A 5,543-nucleotide genomic window follows, 5' to 3' on the forward strand; every position below is an offset into this window, starting at 1 on the left:
CTAGGATCTTTGCACTGGTGTGTTGTGGCCATCGTCTTTTTATCTTTCCCCCTTTTTGCTTCTTCTTCCCCTCCTTAGAATCTTCATGTTTCTCCTTCTTCTTCGGTCCACTTAATTGCACTCTCTTCAGGACTATGTTCTTCAGGCACTGTGCCTGTACACAAGCCTCGTCCACCAATTTGGTCTTGAACAACATCACTTTCTCATGTAGATGGCATTGCAGACCCCCCAACTACGTGAGGAGTACATATGAGTTCTTTGGAGAGAATAATTTGTAAGAAAAGGGAATAATCTGACCTTTATGGGAAAGCAGAAGAACCCCAACTCTTCCCCTCCTTTGAGTATGCTCCATCATTATATTATTTCCAAACTCCAGTTACTACTACGCCCTTGCTTTGACTTGCTAAAGGAACCTGCACTTTTATATCTTCAGCGATTTCTTGAGATTCTTGCAACATAGAACATGAAAAATCATCTTTTTCCTTATTGTAAATAGGATAATTACTTGAACCCTCCTTTGAGATAATTTTCAAAAATCTTGTCTCTCGATACAATCTCCTTTCTTCTCCACCAAAAACTAGAATGATTGCATAAGTGAAATCTAGTTTCAACACTCCTCCCAGCTTGGCTTCCCAGGACCTAAAGAGTAGCATTGCAAATCAGGCTGGAATATTTGCAACAACAACATCCATTACAATGCTTCTTTCTGGAATATGAGCCAATGACACTACAAGGTCTTTAATAAGTCCCACACACTTAACCTTCTCTGAGTCAAAGGAATACAAATCCTTGTAAGGTTTTGTAATCTCAAGATTAAGTTGCTTCATAACTAAGAGAGGCATTAAATTATGAGAAGCTCCTAAATCCAACATACAATTGTGAAGAATAAAAGTATGTATTAAAAGAGAAATATAAAACAGAGTAGAAGAGTCATGTTCCTCCACATGAGGGTCAAACATCACCACTAGAGTCATGTTCCTCCACATGAGGGTCAAACATCACCACTAGACTCTCTTCTTGTAGATTAATTGTATCAATTGTATCATTATTCTAAGATAAATTAATAAAATCTGAAATTTGTTTTTTGTAATCAGATTTCATCACTAATTCATTTAATGGAATAGGAATTTTAATTTTCTCCAATTCTTTCTGAAGATTGAAAGAATGAGCCTCCTTTACAACTTTTGATTGTTCTTCTTCCACTAGCTTCTCCTTTAACACATTTTGTCGATTGATGACAGGGTGTTGGGACTGTTTTTGCAGCGTTCCTCTATCACGCTAACTTCTTGAACTCTCCCCTTGGTGAGTTGGGACTGTTTTCAATGGTTGTTTTTCTTTCTCATCTTGCTTTAGTGTTTGCTACTGGGTTCTCTGGTTTGGTTGGTCCTCTACATTATCTTGAGTCCTTGACCTTTTCCTCGACCTCAAATCATAGTTTTGTGTGATTCCTCCTACATAAAAATTATGAATCTTTTGCAGTGTTCATCAATCTCTTCATCACCTAAGGCAACTTGAGGCTCCCAATTTGAATCCTCATTATTCAATGTTTCTTCTTCCTCTTCGGACATAGTAGAATATTGGTTTTCGTGCAACCTAAGGGTCTTTGACACTGCTTCTTTTGGTTCATCTTCAATGTATAAAGGTGGTTTGACCTCATCCTGGTCTTTTTTCTCCCTCTGCATAATCTGCAGTGGTTGTCTCCTAAATTGAGGATTAAAATTTCTATTATGTGCTTGTTGAATCTGCCTAGGAGGATTTTTGCTATCAAGCTTCAATTTTACAAACTTATTAGAATGATTCCTAATAACTTTGGTAATCTCATCTAAATTTTTCTCTTGAGAATATTTTGGTTGATTAGAATGCTTTACTTCCTCCTTTCCTTTCTTTTTATCGACAACTTCGTATTTTTTTTAATCTTTGTCGTTGCAGATAAATTGAATTCAATCTCCAATGCACTAGTCTGAATTTGATCCAAAGTAGGGGACTATATTTCGCTCAAAGTAAATCTAAAATTAGATTCAAATGCTCCTTCAAACACCACTTTTTCACCAGCAGGAGGTGGTTTTATTTCTGCATGGAAACTATTATATAGCTTGTTGAATATCTTGACAAATTTAGCCACCTCTTCATTTGGTTTCCTCTTTATTGTATTAAATTCAGTCAATAAATAACCATGATATTTCTTTTCTCCCCATCTCTGTATAAATGAATTTTCCAATTCCTCCCAAGTGTCAAGTGAATTAGTAGGGAGGGTTTTAAACCATTTCATTGCTTCTCCATCTAATGACTATAAAAAAAGCCTCATTACCACATCCAAGTATTCTACATTCAAATTTTCTGCAAAAGCGTAGAAGGTTGCTACATGTTTTTCTATTGTTACTTCATCTTCTCATGTAAATCTCGGTAATAACTTCAAATATTCCTAAGGCATGGAATTCATAGGTTGGGGAAGATTCAAAGGAGCATAGTTGTTTAAAAGAAACCACAGAATCGCCATATCTTTATTTTGAGAGGGAATAGAAGAATTTCCTTCCTGAAATACAAAAGGATAAGGTGGAATGAGAGATGTAGGAATTGGTTGAGAAATAGCACTGACAATCTGATATGAAACTAATAAATAAACTGTTTTAATTTCTTCAACTTTTGGAAAAGAGAAATAGAAATACTTAAATGACTTTTCTTCAAGAGTGGGTTCAAGAAAGATGCTTTGAGGAGAAAACAAAATTTCTTGAGAAAATTCCAAGTTTTGTACAACTTCTTCTGAATGATGAACCTTAGGGTATTATTACATAGAACTGGTGCCAAGAGCTGATAGAGTAGGACTTGGAGTTACTGGGGATTATTCTCTCCAAACCCTTTGAGAAACTAATTTTTCAAGATTAGAAAGAACAAGATCCTTTTGTTGCGAGGCATCTGATCTCGTGTGAGGCCTTCTGGGAGCCAGGATTTCTATCTTTATTTACTCTTGGTGAGAAAACTTAGCCTACACACTTTCTTTGCCCACCAAAAAAAGAAATGATTTATGAAAGAATACCAAGGGAAAAATGACTTCGTTCTTCATTCCCCGGCAACGATGCCAAAATATGTTGTAACCTTGGGGACAACCCCTAGCTGAGTAGAGGTCAATGCCTAAGACATCTATTCAAAAAAAAAGCTTTATTTGTTGTCCCATTGTGAAACTTCAGAAGTATTTTTTACAGGTAATAATTATGAAATCTTCTTGGGATAAGAACACCTTTCAAATTGGCCTCTCTGACAATGAATTTTATTTTAAGTTGTAGTAAAGTGATGAAAGAGATGATTGAAAGTTTTGAACAAAAGGCTACTTATTGCATAATCTCTTGCTTCAAACTTTAGCAAAAATATGGAAGATAAAGGAATGAAAATATAGAAAAGAGGAGCACATATTAAGGTTACTTAACTTCAATTTACAGATATTGTGAATTCAGTAAAATTGTATCATTAAAAACTAGCAGCTTCATTACTCTTTCCCATAGAAGAAAAACATCAAATGATTCACAAAGAAGTAAGAACACATATCACATTCAAATATATGTTAAAATCACCTTGAAAAAAAATTATTTAAATCTCCAAGAAGATGAAAAAACATTACACAAAAAAAGTCTTTTCCTTCTGAAGTCAAAATTTAGAACCCTCCCTGGTTCTCCAAAATTTCTTTTTGTATGATCATTACAATAGTGACAGTTATGAAAATTGTTAACTGTAAAAAAAAACTACTAACTACTTGAACTACTTTGGTCTATTCGGTCCTTCAAAGGACTTTATCTATGATAAACTAATGACAAAATTATATTATTATTACAAGTACAATTTTGAAAAATATCATGAAAATAATAGGTGGCCCTTTTTCATTGAGTAACTTGTGATTCATGTGCAGGGTCATTTGTAGAGGGTCCAACTTTTGTTGTTGTTGTTGTAGGAGACATCCAATCTCTGCATTTCTTCCACACTGTCAAATCTGAGCTTTGACTCTTTACAAATCTTGTGTGATCCATTATGAAATTAGTAATTCGGTTGTAAGTTGGCTTCTCAGTAAAAAGAGTCTTAATCAACCATAACAGCTGAAAATATTTGTGAAGATAATTAACAATTGTTGCCCCTTTCATAACTGTTGTTTTTTCATGGGAGGTGCCAATCTTACTCTTAGCCTCTACCAACAGGGTTTCATAAGTTTCCCAGAGAAGCATATTTCCCTGTTGATCCCAACATGAGGGAAATCATTCCCTTGTTCTTTTATCAAAGTTGGTGTTGAATTTTAGAACAACTTCTTTAATTTCTCCCAGCTTTGTCTCAATTGTTTTTCTATATAAATTATTCAGCACCATTTTATTAACCTCCAGCACTAACTTTGTTCTGTCTTCAATTTGCATATCTCTTAATTCCTGTGATGTCTTGGAATTAAGAAAATCAATTATCTTCTTAGCTAGTTGTGCACGTTGTTGGATTTTCTGTTTGTTGGCAGCAATGATGCCCTCCAAGTCTCTGATAATAGCCTTTTCCTCTGCTACAATCAACATGAATTCCCAAATATTTCTCATAGTGTGAATAATATCATTCTAGATAATTTCCTTGGCTTGTATGAGGGACATATTCCCCTTTACTTTTTCCTTCAATTCTTTAATTTCATTGCAAGCAGTCTGGTAGTCATTCTGGTATTTTGATGCAGTATCCTTTGCCATGGTCAACTCTCTTTATGTTACCTTTAGAATCCTATTTGTATCATCCAGGTTCCTTTTCATTTTCTTCATTTCATCTTCCGATATCTTAAGTTCAGTCATAACCCTGGTCAATTTTTCAGTTGGATCATCAAAATCTGGATGTACCAAAATAGTACATACATGTGTGTCTAGCTTCTATTGTAGGCTAGAATTCATTTCTTTGAGGGAAGCTACTTCATTGTTTCTCTATAGAAGTTCATTTGTCAAAAATTGTTTTTCTTTCTCCACTTGGGCTACCTCTGGGGCCATGACATGTTCCACAGAAGGTAATTTCAACTTCTTCCTTAGCACTTGAATTTCAATTTCTGCCCCTTGCAAGAGTTTATGTACAACAGTTCTATCTTCAGGATTAACACCAATTTTAACAATCAACTTCTGAGTGAGTATGGCTATGTAATTTTCTTTCTCCAACTTCAACTAATTTACAAACATTCCCAATAAAGTTTTTTCCTTACTGGCATCCATAGATGGGGAGAAGTTGCTAACATTGTTGTCTATGTTCAAAATAGATCTCCTCACCTTGCCCTAAACAACAAGACTCTGGAAGAATTTTTCTCTAGTGAAAAAACTGAGGTTGAGCACTTTAGGATCTTTGGCTACCATGTCTATTTCCACGTGCCAAAAGAAAAGAGGAACAAGTTGGAAGCTTCAGGTAAGAAAAATATGTTTGTTGGTTATTGTGAAAATTCTAAAGCTTACGTAATATATGTACCTGGACAAAGAAATATAAATTTTAGCATAGATGTAACATTTGATGAAGATGCAGTTCTTGGAAAGGAAAGAGACACTTTTATTCCTCCTGTT

Source organism: Pinus tabuliformis, chromosome 7, assembly GCF_031772625.1.
Source record: "Pinus tabuliformis cultivar Carrire ecotype Pingquan chromosome 7, CPIR1, whole genome shotgun sequence".
NCBI lineage: Eukaryota > Viridiplantae > Streptophyta > Pinopsida > Pinales > Pinaceae > Pinus > Pinus tabuliformis.